The 16,201-nt window shown below is 40.7% G+C and overlaps 1 protein-coding gene across 7 annotated transcripts in view; it reads left to right on the forward strand.

Annotated features, from left to right (window-relative positions):
* PRLR (prolactin receptor) overlaps positions 1 to 16,201 on the forward strand; it is a 172,077-nt gene that overhangs the window by 108,069 nt on the left and 47,807 nt on the right. For all 7 annotated transcript variants that reach the window (XM_060009602.1, XM_060009596.1, XM_060009597.1 and 4 more), the window contains one exon: positions 6,543 to 6,603. The gene's annotated coding sequence lies outside the window, so the exon portion shown is untranslated. The remainder of the gene's footprint in view (positions 1 to 6,542; positions 6,604 to 16,201) is intronic.

Below are 16,201 nucleotides of genomic sequence, written 5' to 3' on the forward strand. Positions count from 1 at the left end.
GTTTGTCCAACACAATGATGTTTGATTTCAACTCTGGCTTCCAAAGAGGTTCCAATCCTGGATATTTGTCAAGAATGGGAGGTCAGAAACACCAAGACCAGGAGGTGAGGGTGGATATGCCGGCAAGGATCCATACAGGGAACTTCCTGGAAAGAAATGAATTGAGGAACGTGTCTTGAATATGAGTAGCTGGAAAAGGACCTTGAATTGTCCCAGCAGATGATTGCAGGAATATCTAAACTCTGGAGTAGGAATGATAGACTACAGCTTAAATTGTAAGACACCAGTCTCCAGAACCATAGCATTTCAGAGTTGGAAGTCCCCTTACTGGTCTTCCAGGCCTGATCCAAGTTGCTAACCCCTGTAGGGTTTCATATGGTCTCTGCTTAAACAGCTAGTCTCCTACCAGAGGGGCCCATCTCATCTTTGGGGCATAATAATCATGTGAAAGGTATTCTTCCTCTTGAGTCCAGGGCTTCTGCCTTATTACAAGACCCATTCATTGTAGTTCTATTCAGTGACGGACAAGTGGAATGTCCAGGGAGGCACTTCACTCCCCAGTCATTGAACTTGAATCTACCTCCATGTAATTTACTCCAGTTAGAGGATTTCTCTTCTTGTGCCTTTGGATACACTTCCTCAGTGATCACAGCAGCCCTAAATGGTTTCAGAGACAACACACGAAGCCCCTGAGTGTTGGCACATCTTCCTACTCACAACTTCTCCTTGTCTTCCGTAGCACCTATATCTCTTCCTTTTCCTCTGATATCTGCACCCAGCTCTCATATAATTCTTCTGGAAACTAAGCATGAACTCATACACAGAAGACAGAAGGTTCTAGTGAAAAGAGCAGAGGAACTTGCTTCAAGCCCTGGCAAATTTCCCTAAAGCTTCATAGTATTATTACTTACCCAATGGTGATGGGAGGGTATAATGATAGAATATAAGTGAATGTTCATTATAAAATACAATGTATTATAAAGCTACTGAAGACCTTACTATTAAATTCTAAAAGACCTCAAGCATCATGTGGTGCCAGCTCCTTGTTTTACACTAGAAGACATTAAACAGAGAAGAAACTTACCTATCCAAGGACCACAGGAACAGGCAGAGGCAGGACTGAAACGGAACGGTATTTTGCCACTCACAGCCTCTTGCTCCCTCTACTGCCCGTGTGTTAAACAATGAGGGAAATCAGTAACACCACCCTTGCACAGACCCTTAATAGTACCCAACACATATTAGGGGCTAGATCACTATTGGCTGAAGAAATAGTCCAGGAAACAAAAGAATGAATAAATGACTAGTACTTGTTTCTGATGACATTTTATGGTTTCCTCCAAATGTACCTATGTTTTTAATCATTTTTTAACCAGGTCTCTATTAAAGAGCTTGGTTTTCAAAATGTACATGTGAAGATTAAATGAGACAATGCATTAAAATGCTGAAAAGCTGTGTCTGGCAGTCAGTAAATGTTAACTAATTATCATTCTTTGTTTTCTAGCCATGATCTTAGCAATGAGATCATGCTAATGCAATAAGGACTCACCAATCTGAAAATCACTTTGCAATCTACTAACACAAGGAATTCTGGAATTGCAAAAGTATCACTAGTATTTGTCAGTTCCTATCCTGTGATTTTAACTAGGCCATCCGTGCCCACCCCTTGAGGTTAGCACAAGATACAAACCTTGCAGTTAGCACCCAAAAAGATACAATACAAAGTCCTGAATTCTTTCACTTCCTCCTCGGGGCTCCTGTTTATTCAGCCCCTGGCCTTTGGGCTCTGTCTGCCATTCCAGTGAGCACTTGCCTATTGGACCTGACAATTTATTTGGCTTTGTGCTGCTTGAACCTTAGCACTCTTACTCTCTCTCTCCATCTCAGTCTCACTCAAGGTTTTGGAATTTCGCTTTGGTTCCCTCCACTCCCCTGCCTACCCCCGGGTAGCTTTCCTCCTTCTAAACAAGGCCCATCGCTTGACCCAAGTTGGTGTGTTTTCCGTTCAACATTGTAGCATTTGTTATAAATATTGATCTTTTTTTTGATACTGGGAGCTGGGAGTTTGAATTTAGGCTCTTAGTATTTCTGTGTTTCAGGAAAGGGAAAACATGGAACGTTGCCAAGAGGTTTTTTTTTTTCTTTATTTTTGCGTTAACTGAACTGGCTTTTTCTACCTCTTTTCATCTGTTTGCCTCTGGTCTCCCAGTTTGATGATGCTCAGATTCAACCTGCCCTGGAAGAGTGATACCTGAGTGCTTCGTGAGTCTTTTTTTCCCTTCGAGGGCTTCATTCACATATCTACAAATTACCATAGTGATCTGCATCAGTAGCCAAAATGCGTGAAGCTTCCTTCTGAATCTCTGAACCCATCTGAGAATTTGACAAAAGACTAAAGACTAAACTTGGGCCAATGCCAGTACAAAGAAAGAGCTTGGATGAACTCATCAGTTAGGAGTATACCGGAAGTTCTGATGTGGACAGAAATATTGATTCTCTTTTTAATCTCTGTGTCTTGTGATGAATTACCATTTAATATCGTCTCCTTTGTCGATGATACATCTATCCCAGATATATCCCACCCGCAGTGTAAATTCCTTCGGAGCCTGGACTTGATCTGTTTATAATCACAGCTCTGTCCTCAACAGCTAAAGTGCTTGGCAAATGGCAGGCCGCCAATTGGTGTTTGTTGAATGCTGAATGAATGAACAAATGAATGAGAAGCAGGATAGCGTTGTGGTTGGACCACAGCCTTTGACATCAAAGAGATCCCAGCTCGATTTTTGATTATGCCACTTCCCATCTTTGAGACTTCTCTGGATTTCAATTTCTTCACCAATAAAATGGGGGTGATAATAGCACCTACCTCATAGGTTTTGGGAGAATTAAAATCATGCATGTAAAATTCTTAGCGCAGTAGCTGACATACTTTTAGAACTCAATAAATGTTCACTATGATGTCTGTTCTTTTCAGTGAAAATCCTCAATATTGAAGCTTAGTAGAGGTAATTGAACTAATTCAACGTGACTAGTAGTGATGATTGTACTAAAGACAAATTAGTTTAATTCATCTGTCAGCAAGATTACTTAAAGAGCCAAGTTGACAAAACCTGTATTGGTCACGCCCACCATGTTTAAAGCACTATCCTAGGCTTTCAGGAGTGGGCTGGATGCAAAGATAGATATAGCACAGTCTCTACCCTCTAAGAGTATAAAATCTAGAAGACTTACTGTATGTGGTACTCTACTAAGTATACAGATATAGGAGGTATTGTTACCTTCCTCATCATCTGAGTTACTCTGTGTGCTTTGCAGAAAATTATTCTGCGACGCTCAGCTTCTCCTTTGAACACGTTCAATAACAAGAAACCTACTGCCTCATGAATCAGCTTATCCTGTTTAGGAACAGTCATTACCTTTAGAAAGATCTTCCTTAAAATTAGCACAAATCGACCTCCCTACAATTTTTACACAGGTATCTAACTTCTGTCTTTTGGAAACACCCAGAAAAAAAATCCATGTTTTTCCCCTTATATCAGAAGTCAACAAAATAAAGCCTACAGGCCAAATCCAGCTCACCATTTTTGTAAATAAAGTTTTATTAGAACACAGTCAAGCCTATTCATTCACATATTGTCTGTGACTGCTTTTGCACAGTAGAGTAGTTGCAACAGAGAACATGTGGCCCACAAAGCCAAAAATATTTACTATTTGGCCCTTAAAGAAAAACTTGTTCAACCTCTGCTCTATATGACAGAACTTCTAACACTTAAAGACAACTAACATGTCTCCTCTTAAAGTGGAAAGCCCAGAACTGAGCCTAGAACTCTAAATACAGACAGAATGAAGTGGCACTATCACCTCCCTTATTCTGGACATCATACTTCTAATTATGTGGCCAGAGATCAAGTCAGTCTTTGACACACAATACTGGAGTCTATCAGGGACTAAGCCTCTGAGAGTTCTCCCCCAGGAGCTTCTGTTAAGTTACGCCTCCCCACCCTGCACTGGTGAAACCTAGTGTCAACACTATCTACAAAACTTTAATCTTTCCAGTCTGTCCCAAGCAATGAGAACACAATTCAGCATATATTCAAGGGCTGTAGCAGTCAGGGTCAGAAAGGAAAAAGATGACGTACTTAGCTAGGATGTTTAAGAAAAGGTCATCTTATAATTTACATACCTGTGGGCAGAGTTGAGAAACGTAACGAGGGAATTTGTCACCACCCTCTCTGCCTAGAGGGGAATGGGGAGGGAGGGATTTTGCTGGGACCCAGTGAGAGCTGGGGCTGCCCACCTGGAGCTGTGGCAGTGGAGACACAACCACTGCTGGAAGCAGGCCAGTATGAAGACAGGGGGCTTGGGAAACAGATACCCTGATGTGTTCTGCTCCCATCCTCTGCCTCCCATGGGTGGGACCCAACCAGAGCTGGAGGACAAGAGCATCACAGGAGCCAGCCCACAGGGCACAGAAGAGGACTGAGAGTAGGTGTGGGAGTCGGGGTAGAGAGTGACAAGGGCTAAATGGTGTGCCAGGCATTTTTTAAAATTCTGAATGAATAAACAACGAATGAATGAAGTGAGTCCAAGACCTGGCACTCAGTCAATGTTTGTTGAACTGCAGGAGTGAAAGGACCACAATATCCTTTACTTCTTTTTGCTGCAGAGCCCTGACTACTGCTGCTCATCATTCCAGACTTTCCACCCCCAACGCAGCCCTCCTCCTGTGCCCCACCCCTGCACCCTCCCCTAGCCTCTGCTGACCCCTCAGCGTTTCCCGCCAAAGAGTAAAAAGTTTGAATTTAATTTGGGAGATAACAGAGCAGAGTAGGGGTTGTTTTAATCAGAGTTAGAACATTATCAAAGAGAGGGCTTTAAGTCCTGAAATGATACCCAGAATTTAAAATACATTCTAGAATGTTCAGAATTTTAAAATGAAAAATTCGGCATCACTGTATATATGGAGAAAAATTGGTGGCTTCTGAGAAAGCTGCCCCAGACAGTTGCGTTATGAACTCTGGGTTCACCAGACACCTCATTATCTGATGCCTGGGGGCTGGCCGTTTTACGCTCAAATGCGCTCATCACATCATAGGTTTTTATTGCAAAGATGTCTGGGTTCTGCATTCATTAGGCCAGTAGCGGTGATGCTGAGGAATTGGGGGTGTATGAGAGAGATTCGTGTTGGCTTGAAGCCACTGGTAGCAATCCACAGCTGCCTTCCTTCCACTGCCTTCCTTCCACTTCCTTCTCCAGGGGTGTCAGCATGGAGAACACTCAGCCCTGGATTCCTTGAACAATAATCCCCAAGATTCTGGATTTTGAAGACATAGAAATTATTTAAAAGTATTATTTGGCCTGCTACTCTGGTTAGATTGTTTGTTTTCGCATGGAATGTGCAAGAGAAAACTGAGCACTAAATTAGGAATTGTTGTCTATATATCAAAGCAAATTTTAAAAGGTAACTGCACACATATAGGAGCCTAATTTGTATTCAAGTCCTGAAATCATTTTTGTTCTAACTCAGATCCATACTATTAGCAATTGTCACCTCATGCCTCACAGACCCAGGCCAGTTAGTCCTCAGGGTTTAAGATGTCTTAGACAAAACCTAGAGCCAGATATATTGGAAGGAACAAGATGGGAACCATGATTCCAGATGGGCATAGCCCAGCTGATATAAGCCCACACGCAACAGCCCAGGGAACAAGCCTGTCACTACCAAAAATTATTCACATCTCGAAAAGCAGGCTTCTGCCAATGCTCGTATGAACCCATGAGATAGAATCAAACTTGAGCTTTTAGCTGGAGTGGCCAAATTCCCAGTTCAGCCATGGCTGTGACAGGATATGTCAATAAATTTCATTCAACGTCTCCAGGGCCAAATTTCACAAAGTCAAATCCCGATTAGGATAACTGGCAACATTTTAGGAAGATCTGTAGATAAGATAATAGTACTATATCAACGTTAATTTTCTGATTTTAGACATTACATTATGGTTCTATAAGAGAATGCCCTTGCTCTTAAGAAAACACAACAGAAATATTAGAGGGTGAAGAGACATCATGACTTATTCTCAAATGATTCAATAAAAATAATCATTTGTGTATACAGAAAAGAAAGAGAATGATAGGGACTTCCCTGGAGGTCCAGTGATTAAGATTCTGGGCTTCCATTGCAGGGCATGCAGCTTTGATCCCTGGTCGGGATTGAAGATCCCACATGCTGCATGGTGTGGCCAAAAAATTAAAAAACAAAAAGAAGAAAGAGTATGATAAACCAAATGTAAAGTATTAATAATTAGAGTATCTGGGTAAAGGGAATATAACTTTTTTCAGTATTTTTGCAACTTTTCTATGTTTGAAATTACTTCATAATAAGGTTGATAGAAAACTAATTCAAAAAAAAAAACAAACTAGAGGTGTCTTATGCCATCACTGAAGGGCAGTGATTTCAGTCATGCTATTGCTGCAAAGTGAGTAAGAAATGGCATCTCCTGGTTTATCATCTTTGAGCTAAAATGAGTCATTTTCTCTTTCAGCTAAAGAACTCTTCTATTCATGGAGGCGAATGCTAAGGATGCTTTCTACATGAACCTTGAGGTAAGGGGAACTTGACACATCGCCCAACTGTCCTACTGCGCGCTTCATCCAGGCTCAGGAAAGGACTCTTCTCTCTTGGCTCTCGGAGAGAATAGTTCCGAACCAGTCAACATCCACATTGTTGCATTCTGCTATTCTCAAAGACTTTTTTGATCTCCCCAGCCTATTCTGCCCAGAAAACCCTTCTCTGTTTTTCTCAAGGAAAATACCACACCTATTAATAGCTGATATCTCCTCATGGTGCATTTATGGGAGATTTTAATTTTCTCTTCATAGTTGTCTGTACTTGAGACAATTTCAACAATGACTGTGTTATTCCTTTAAAATCAGAAAAAGAAATATTGTATTTGCTTTTGTTTTCCCAAGCAGCTCTGCATAAATTCTTGCCATGGCTTTCTGTGTCCCCTTCAGCCCCTACTATTGCCACAACTGCATGTCCCCTTCCTCTCAGCCCACTGACAGTCCTCATGGAAAGACTCAGACATGCTGGGCTCTGCATCTTCCCTATCTACCATCGGCAGGGAAAATCACTTCCTGGTCCCATGACCCACTGAACCCCAGGCACAATCTACTGACTTGGATCTCACAGGTTGTTGTTTGCCTCTCCCCACCTACAATATCCTATTGCCATTTTGGAGTCGGAGTTGGGTAGAGTACTTAACTCGCATATTCCCCCTTCATGCCAGATCAAATACTATGCTCCAACTCCATCTCCCTAGGAGACCAGGCCCAGCTGATAAATAGGTCGTGAAGTATTATGAGTCCATTTGACAGATGGAGAAACCAAGCCTCAAGGCTACCCTCTGTATGTACCACAGAAAAATGGGATCTTGACCTCTGAGACCAACTTGGCACATGTCACCCTGAGGATGCACTCTCTCTTTCAGAGCATGTTCAGTTAAGAACTCATGAAGATATGAAACTGACTAGGTCATGGGTAGATGAGAATTATCCTAGGATTTCCTGAGGTCACTCCAGGGTACTTGTTCCCCAATACTGAAAAGTGATGGTCCTTGAGGACCATCTGATACGTCAGTGTCAAGAACCAAGCCTGGGCTTTCCCTCGGGGCCGGAGTTTCTCACCTTTAGCACTGCTGACATTCTAGGACAGATAATTCTTTGTAGCGGAGGCTGTTTTGTGCATTGTAGCATGCTTAGCCGCACCCCTGGTCTCCACTCATTAAATACCAGTATTCCACCCCCACCCCACTTGTGACAATCAACCATGTCTTCAGATGTCGCCTAGGGTTCCAGAGAGGAGAAAGTCCTCCCCTCAGTAGTGGCAATAAAATCATGTTTCCAGACATTGCCAGGCGTCCCCTGGGTTGGGGGAGACAAAATCCCCCACCAGAAAAACCCCTGCTCTAAGTTACCTCAGCCCAGCAAGACTTGTATTTTTCACGCAAGTAGACTGACATTTACAGTGTTCCGAGTAAACATTAGCAAGGACTTGCAGAAGGGATGCCATAAGGTGTCAAAGTGCTTCCTCACAGCAAGACCCTTTGGCTTAAAGCCCAGGAGTATCTGGTAACGCTGCAACCTGTGAATCAACCCAGCCAAACCACCAGCTTCTCGGAGTTTCTTTCTTCTTCCCAGGCTTCTGCCCCTTGGTGCCAAATGCCTCATGAGGTTTGATTGAATGAAAGGCAAACGAGAGAGGACAGAGTAACACTAAATGCTTGAGCAATCCTTCCCTTCATGAGGTCCGGAAAAGCACAGCCTGATCTAAATGGCGTCGCAAAGCACCAGGGGGGGTTGGCTACTCTTTTTTATTTATATGTATACTTATTTACAAACCACATCCACCCCTCATTAGCCTCCACCCTTTACCCAACCTAGTGTTTGGTGTGAAAGTGTTGGCTTCTGATACCAGTAGGTATCTGTGAAAACACAGGCAAGAACTTGAGAGCAGTCCCATGGTTGTCCAAGAGAAACAGAAACGCTGCTCAGTTTCAGGGTGAAAGGAACATCCAGAAAGCAATGTTCATAAAAGAATTCAGAGGAAACAAAATGGTCCCTATAAAGGAGGATTAGAATTAAGAGTAGAATCACACTTCCCGTCTGAGACCCCACCGGAAGTCCCACAGTCCATTTTGTGGCCTTCAGTCTGGTTTCTGGTCTCTTTGAACTGTTAACCCTTCAATCCTGTCCGGTGGTAATGACCCCTCCCTAACCACCTCTCCCTGGCACCTCCTCCCCAGAGTGGAACAGAATGCCACTCTGAATGGCATGCCAGGTTCTTTTGCAGGAGGTTGGCATCCTTTAGGCTCTGCCCATTCCAACCCTCCCACATCCAGCTCTTTCCCAAGCTCCCATCTACACATCTTTAACCTTAACTCTCCCCAAACTGCAAGAGACTAGGAGGAACTTCGAAGCAGCCCAGGGCACTGGGGAGGATGGGCCCATCCATAGAGTATGCATTGAGGTCACTCTAAAACTCTAAGCCGATAATCTTTTCACCCACCGTGCTTGCCTACCAGAGTCCTTCAAATGCCTATCATTTGAGCCTCTGCACTGACTGAAGCACGGCATTGTTCAAAACCTACGCATTTACCTAAGAAGGGTGAGAACTTAATACGTGGATAGGAATTTGCTTGTCAGATTAGCTTGTTGGTACCTCTCTAAGAAGGGGACCTTGAGGTTGGGACACAGGTCAGGTTAATTGTTTTTTGGGTTTTTTTAAGTATAGTTGACTTACAATGTTGTGTTAATTTCTGCTGTATAAAAAAGGGATTCAGTTATATGTATGTAAGTATATATATATACATATATATGTGTGTGTATATATATATATATATATATATATATATATACACATTCTATTTTATATTCATTTCCATTATGGTTTGTCATAGGGTATTAAATATAGTTTCCTGTACTATACAGTAGGACCTTGTGGTTTATCCATTCTATATATTATAGCTTACATCTGCTAACCCCAACCTTTATTTTTTTTTAACATCTTTATTGGAGTATAATTACGTTAAAATGGTGTGTTAGTTTCTGCTTTATAACAAAGTGAATCAGCTATATATATACATATATCCCCATATCTCCTCCCTCTTGCATCTCCCTCCCACCCTCCCTGTGCCCACTCTAGGTGGGCACAAAGCACCGAGCTGATCTCCCTGTGCTATGCGGCTGCTTCCCAGTAGCTATCTATTTTACATTTGGTAGTGTATATATGTCCATGCCACTCTCTCACTTCGTCCCAGCTTACCCTTCCCCCTTCCCATGTCCTCAAGTCCATTCTCTACGTCTGTATCTTTATTCCTATCCTGCCCCTAGGTTCTTCAGAACCCTTTTTTTTTTTTTTAGATGCCATATATCTGTTAGCATACAGTATTTGTTTTTCTCTTTCTGACTTACTTCACTCCGACAGTCTCTAGGACCATCCACCTCACTACAAATAACTCAGTTTCGTTTCTATTTATGGCTGAGTAATATTCCATTGTATATATGTGCCACATCTTCTTTATCCATTCTTCTGTCGATGGACACTTAGGTTGCTTCCATGTCCTGGCTTTGCAAATAAACCTGCAATGAACATTGTCATACATGACTATTTTTGAATTATGGTTTTCTCAGGGTATATGCCCAGTAGTGGGATTGCTGGGTCCTATGGAGTTCTATTTTTAGTTTTTTAAGGAACCTCCATACTGTTCCCCATAGTGGCTGTATCAATTTACATTCCCACCAACAGTGAAAGAGGGTTCCCTTTTCTCCTCACCCTTTCCAGCATTTATTGTCTGTAGATTTTTGATGATGGCCATTCTGACTGGTATGAGGTGATACCTCATTGTACTTTTGATTTGCATTTCTCTAATGATTAATGATGTTGAGCATTCTTTCATGTGTTTGTTGGCAATCTGTATATCATCTTTGGAGAAATGTCTGTGTAGTTCTTCTGCCCATTTTTGCACTGGGGTTGTTTGTTTTTTTGATATTGAACTACATGAGCTGCTTGTAAATTTTGGAAATTAATCCTTTGTCAGTTGCTTCATTTGCAAATATTTTCTCCCATTCTGAGGGTTGTCTTTTTGTCTTGTTTATGATTTCCTTTGCTGTGCAAAAGCTTTTAAGGTTCACTAGGTGCCATTTGTTTATTTTTGTTTTTATTTCCATTTATTTAGGAGGTGGGTCCAAAAGGATCTAGATGTGATTTATGTCACAGAGTATTCTGCCTATGTTTTCCTCTAAGAGTTTTATAGTGTCTGGTCTTACATTTAGGTCTTTAATCCATTTGGAGTTTATTATTGTGTATGGTGTTAGGGAGTATTCTAATTTCATTCTTTTACATGTAGCTGTCCAGTTTTCCCAGCACCACTTATTAAAGAGACTGTCCTTTCTCCATTGCATATTCTTGCCTCCTTTGTCAAATATAAGGTGACCATATGTATATAGATTTATCTCTGGGCTTTCTATCCTGTTCCATTGATCTATATTTCTGTTTTTGTGCCAGTACCATACTGTCTTGATTTCTGTAGCTTTGTAGTATAGTCTGAAGTCAGGGAGCCTGATTCCTCCAGCTCAGTTTCTCTTTCTCAAGATTGCTTTGGCTATTTGAGGTCTTTTGTGTTTCCATACAAATTGTGAAATGTTTTGTTGTAGTTCTGTGAAAAATGCCATTGACGGTTTCATAGGGATTGCATTGACTCTGTAGATTGCTTTAGGTAGTATAGTCATTTTCACAATGTTGATTCTTCCAATCCAAGAACATGGTATATCTCTCCATCTGTTTGTATCATCTTTAATTCCTTTCATTAGTGTCATAGTTTTCTGCATACAGGTCTTTTGTCTCCTTAGCTAGGTTTATTCTTAGGTATTTTATTCTTTTTGTTGTAATGGTAAATGGGAGTGTTTCCTTAATTTCTCTTTCAGATATTTCATCATCAGTGTATAGGAATATCAGAGATTTCTGTGCATTAATTTTGTATCCTGCTACTTTACCAAGTTCATTGATTAGCTCTAGTAGTTTTCTGGTAGCATCTTTAGGATTCTCTATGTATGGTGTCATGTCATCAGCAAACAGTGACAGCTTTACTTCCTCTTTTCCAAATTGGATTCCTTTTGTTTCTTTTCCTTCTTTGATTGCTGTGGCTAAAACTTCCAAAACTATGTTGAATAATAGTGGTGAGAGTGGACAACCTTGTCTTGTTCCTGATCTTAGAGGAAATGGTTTCAGTTTTTCACCATTGAGAACGATGTTGGCTGTGGCTTTGTCATATATGGCCTTTATTATGTTGAGGTAAGTTCCCTCTATGCCTACTTTCTGGAGGGTTTTTATCATAAATGGGTGTTGAATTTGTCAAAAGCTTTTTCTGCATCTATTGAGATGATCATATGGTTTTTCTCCTTCAATTTGTTAATATGGTTTATCACGTTGATTGATTTGCCTATATTGAAGAATCCTTGCATTCCTGGCATAAATCCCACTTGATCATGTTGTATGATCCTTTTAATGTGCTATTGGATTCTGTTTGCTAGTATTTTGTTGAGGATTTTTGCATCTGTGTTCATCAGTGATATTGGCCTGTAGTTTTCTTTCTTTGTGACATCTTTGATTTTGGTATCAGGGTGATGGTGCCCTCGTAGACTGAGTTTGGGGGTGTTCCTCCCTCTACTACATTTTGGAAGAGTTTGAGAATGATGGGTGTTAGCTCTTCTCTAAATGTTTGATCGAATTCACCTGTGAAGCCATCTGGTCCTGTGCTTTTGTTTGTAGGAAGATTTTTAATCACAGTCTCAGTTTCAGTGCTTGTGTTTGGTCTGTTTATATTTTCTATTTCTTCCTGGTTCAGTCTCAGAAGGCTGTGCTTTTCTAAGAATTTGTCCATTTCTTCCAGGTTGTCCATTCTATTGGCATATAGTTGCTTGTAGTAATCTCTCATGATCCTTTGTATTTCTGCAGTGTCAGTTGTTACTTCTCCTTTTTCATTTCTAATTCTATTGATTTGAGTCTTTTCCCTTTTTTTCCTGATGAGTCTCACTAATGGTTCATCATTGTTGTTTATCTTCTCAAAGAACCAGCTTTTAGGTTTATTGATCTTTGCTATTGTTTCCTTCATTTCTTTTTCATTTTTTTCTGATCTGATCTTTATGATTTCTTTCCTTCTGCTAACTTTGGGTTTTTTGTGTTTTTTCTCTCATTGATGTAGGTGTAAGTTTAGGTTGTTTATTTGAGATGTGTCTTGTTTCTTGAGGTAGGATTTTATTGCTATAAACTTCCCTCTTAGAACTGTTTTTGCTGCATCCCATAGGTTTTGGGTCATCTTGTTTTCATTGTCATTTGTTTCTAGGTGCTTTTTTTTATTTCCTCTTTGGTTTCTTCAGTGATCTCTTGGTTATTCAGTAGTGTATTGTTTAGCCTCCATGTGTTTGTATTTTTTCCAGATTTTTTCCTGTAATTGACATCTAGTCTCACAGCATTGTGGTCGGAAAAGATACTTGATATGATATCAATTTTCTTAAATTTGCCAAGGCTTGATTTGTGACCCAAGATATGATCTATCCTGGAGAATGTTCCATGAGCACTTGAGAAGAATGTGTATTCTGTTGTTTTTGGATGGAATGTCCTATAAATATCAAAAAGTCCATCTTGTTTAATATATCATTTAAAGTTTGTGTTTCCTTCTTTATTTTCCTTTGGATGATCCGTCCATTAGTGAAAGTGGGGTGTTAAAGTCCCCAGTATGATTGCTTTACTGTCGATTTCCCCTTTTTTGGCTGTTAACATTTTTCTTATGTATTGAGGTGCTCCTATTTTGGGTGCATAAATATTTACAATTTTTATGTCTTCTTCTTAGATTGAACCCTTGATCATTATGTAGTGTCCTTCTTTGTCTCTTGTAATAGCCTTTATTTTAAAGTCTATTTTGTCTGATATAAGAATTGCTAGTCCAGCTTTCTTTTGATATCCATTTGCATGGAATATCTTTTTCCGTCCCCTCACTTTTAGTCTGTATGTGTCCCTAGGTCTGATGTGGGTCTCTTGTAGACAGCATATGTACGGGTCTTGTTTTAGTCTCCATTCAGCCAGTCTATGTCTTTTGGTGGGAGCATTTAATCCATTTACATTTAAGGTAATTATTAATATGTATGTTCCTATGACCATTTTCTTAATTGTTTTGGGTTTGTTATTATAGGTCTTTTCCTTCTCTTGTGTTTCCTGCCTAGAGAATTTCCTTTAGCATTTGTTGTAAAGCTGGTGTGGTGGTGCTGAATTCTCTTAGCTTTTGCTTCTCTGTAAAGGTTTTAATTTCTCCATCTAATCTGAATGAGATCCTTGCTGGGTACAGTAATCTTGGTTGTAGGATTTTCCCTTTCACCACTTTAAATATTTCTTGTCACTGCCTCCTGGCTTGCAGAGTTTCTGCTGAAAGGTCAGCTGTTAACCTTATGGTGATTCCCTTGTCTGTTATTTGTTATTTTTCCCTTGCTGCTTTTATTTTTTTTCTCTCTATTTTTTTTTGATAGTTTGATTAATATATGTCTTGGCATGTTTCTCCTTGGATTTATCCTATTTGAGACTCTATGCTTCCTGCACTTGACTGACTATTCCCTTTCCCATATTAGGGAAGTTTTCAGCTATCATCTCTTCAAATATTTTCTCAGTCCCTTTCTTTTTCTCTTCTTCTTCTGGGACCCCTATAATTTGAATGTTGGTGCATTTAATGTTATCCCAGAAGTCTCTAAGACTGTTCTCAATTCGTTTCTTTCTTTTTTCTTTATTCTGCTCTGCCATAGTTATTTCCACTAGTTTATCTTCCAGGTCACTTATCTGTTCTTCTGCCTCAGTTATTCTGCTCTTGATTCCTTCTAGAGAATTTTTAATTTCATTTATTGTGTTGTTCATCATTGTTTGTTTGCTCTTTAATTCTTCTAGGTCCTTGTTAAACGTTTTTCATATTTTCTCCATTCTATTTCCAAGATTTTGGATCACCTTTACTATCATTACTCTGAATTCTTTTTCAGATAGACTGTCTATTTCCTCTTCTTTTGTTTGGTCTGGTGGGGTTTTATGTTTCTCCTTCACCTGCTGTGTATTTCTCTGTCTTCTCATGTTGCTTAACTTACTGTGTTTGGGGTCTCCTTTTCACAGCCTGCAGGTTCATAGTTCCCATTGTTTTTGGTGTCTGCCCCCAGTGGCTAAGGTTGGTTCAGTGTGTTGTGTAGGCCTCCTGGTAGAGGGGATTGGTGCCTGTGTTCTGGTGGATGAGGCTGAACGTTGTCTTTCTGGTGGGCAGGACCATGTCCAGTGGTGTGTTTTGGGGTGTCTGTGGCCTTATTATGATAATAGGCAGCCTGTCTGATAATGGGTGGGGTTTTGTTCCTATCTTGGTAGTTGTTTGGCATAGGGTGTCTAGCACTGTAGCTTGCTGGTTGTTGAGTGGAGCTGGGTCTTAGCGTTGAGATGGAGATCTCTGGGAGAGCTTTTGCCGTGTGATATTACATGGAGCCTGGAGGTCTCTGGTGGACCAATTTCCTGAACTTTGCCCTCCCACCTCAGAGGCCCAGGCCTGACAGCCAGCCACAGCATTAAGTCCCTGTCAGCCACATGGCTTAGAAGAAAAGGGGGGGAGAAACAAAGAGAGAGAGAAAGAGAAAAAAGAGAAAGAAAGGAAGGAAGGAAGGAGGGAAGGAAGGAAGGAGGAAAGGAAAAAAGGAAGAAGGAAGGAAGGAAGAAAGAAAGAAAGAAAGAAAGAAAGAAAAAACAAAGGAAGGAAGGAAGGAAGGAAGAATGGAAGGAAGGAAGAAAGAAAATAAAAAAAATAAAGTTATTAAAATAAAAACATTATTATAAATTTAAAAATAAAAAGGTAATAAAAGAAAAAAGAAAGAAGAGAGCAACGAAACCAAATAACAAATACACCAATGATAACAAGTGCTAAAATCTATACTAAAAAAAAAAAAAAAAACACAGAGAGAACCCTAGGACAAATGGTAAAAGCAAAGCTATACAGACAAATGACACAAAGAAGCATACACATACACACTCACTAAAAGAGATAAAGGGAAAAAAAAATATATATATATATATATCTGTAAATTAAAAAAAGGAAAAGAGCAACCAAATCAATAAACAAATCTACCAATGATAATAATCCCTAAATACTAAACTAAGATAAACATAAAACCAGAAACAAATTAGATGCAGAAAGTAAACCCCAAGTCTACAGTTGCTCGCAAAGTCCACCACCTCAATTTGGGATGATTCGTTGTCTATTCAGCTATTCCACAGATGCAGGTACATCAAGTTGACTGTGGAGATTTAATCTTCTGCTCCCGAGGCTGCTGGGAGAGATTTCCCTTTCTCTTCTTGTTCACACAGCTCCCGGGGTTCAGCTTTGGATTTGGACCCGCCTCTGCGTGTAGGTCGCCTGAGGGCGTCTGTTCTTCCCTCAGACAGGACAGGGTTAAAGGAGCAGCTGCTTCGGAGGCTCTGGCTCACTCAGGCAGGGGGAGGGAGGGGTACGGATGTGGGGCGAGCCGGCGGTGGCAGAGGCCGTCGTCGTGACATTGCACCAGCCTGAGGGGCACCGTGCGTTCTCCCGGGGAAGTTGTCCCTGGATCACGGGCCCCTGGCAGTTGCAGGCTG

Source organism: Delphinus delphis, chromosome 3 (assembly GCF_949987515.2).
Source record: "Delphinus delphis chromosome 3, mDelDel1.2, whole genome shotgun sequence".
Lineage (NCBI taxonomy): Eukaryota > Metazoa > Chordata > Mammalia > Artiodactyla > Delphinidae > Delphinus > Delphinus delphis.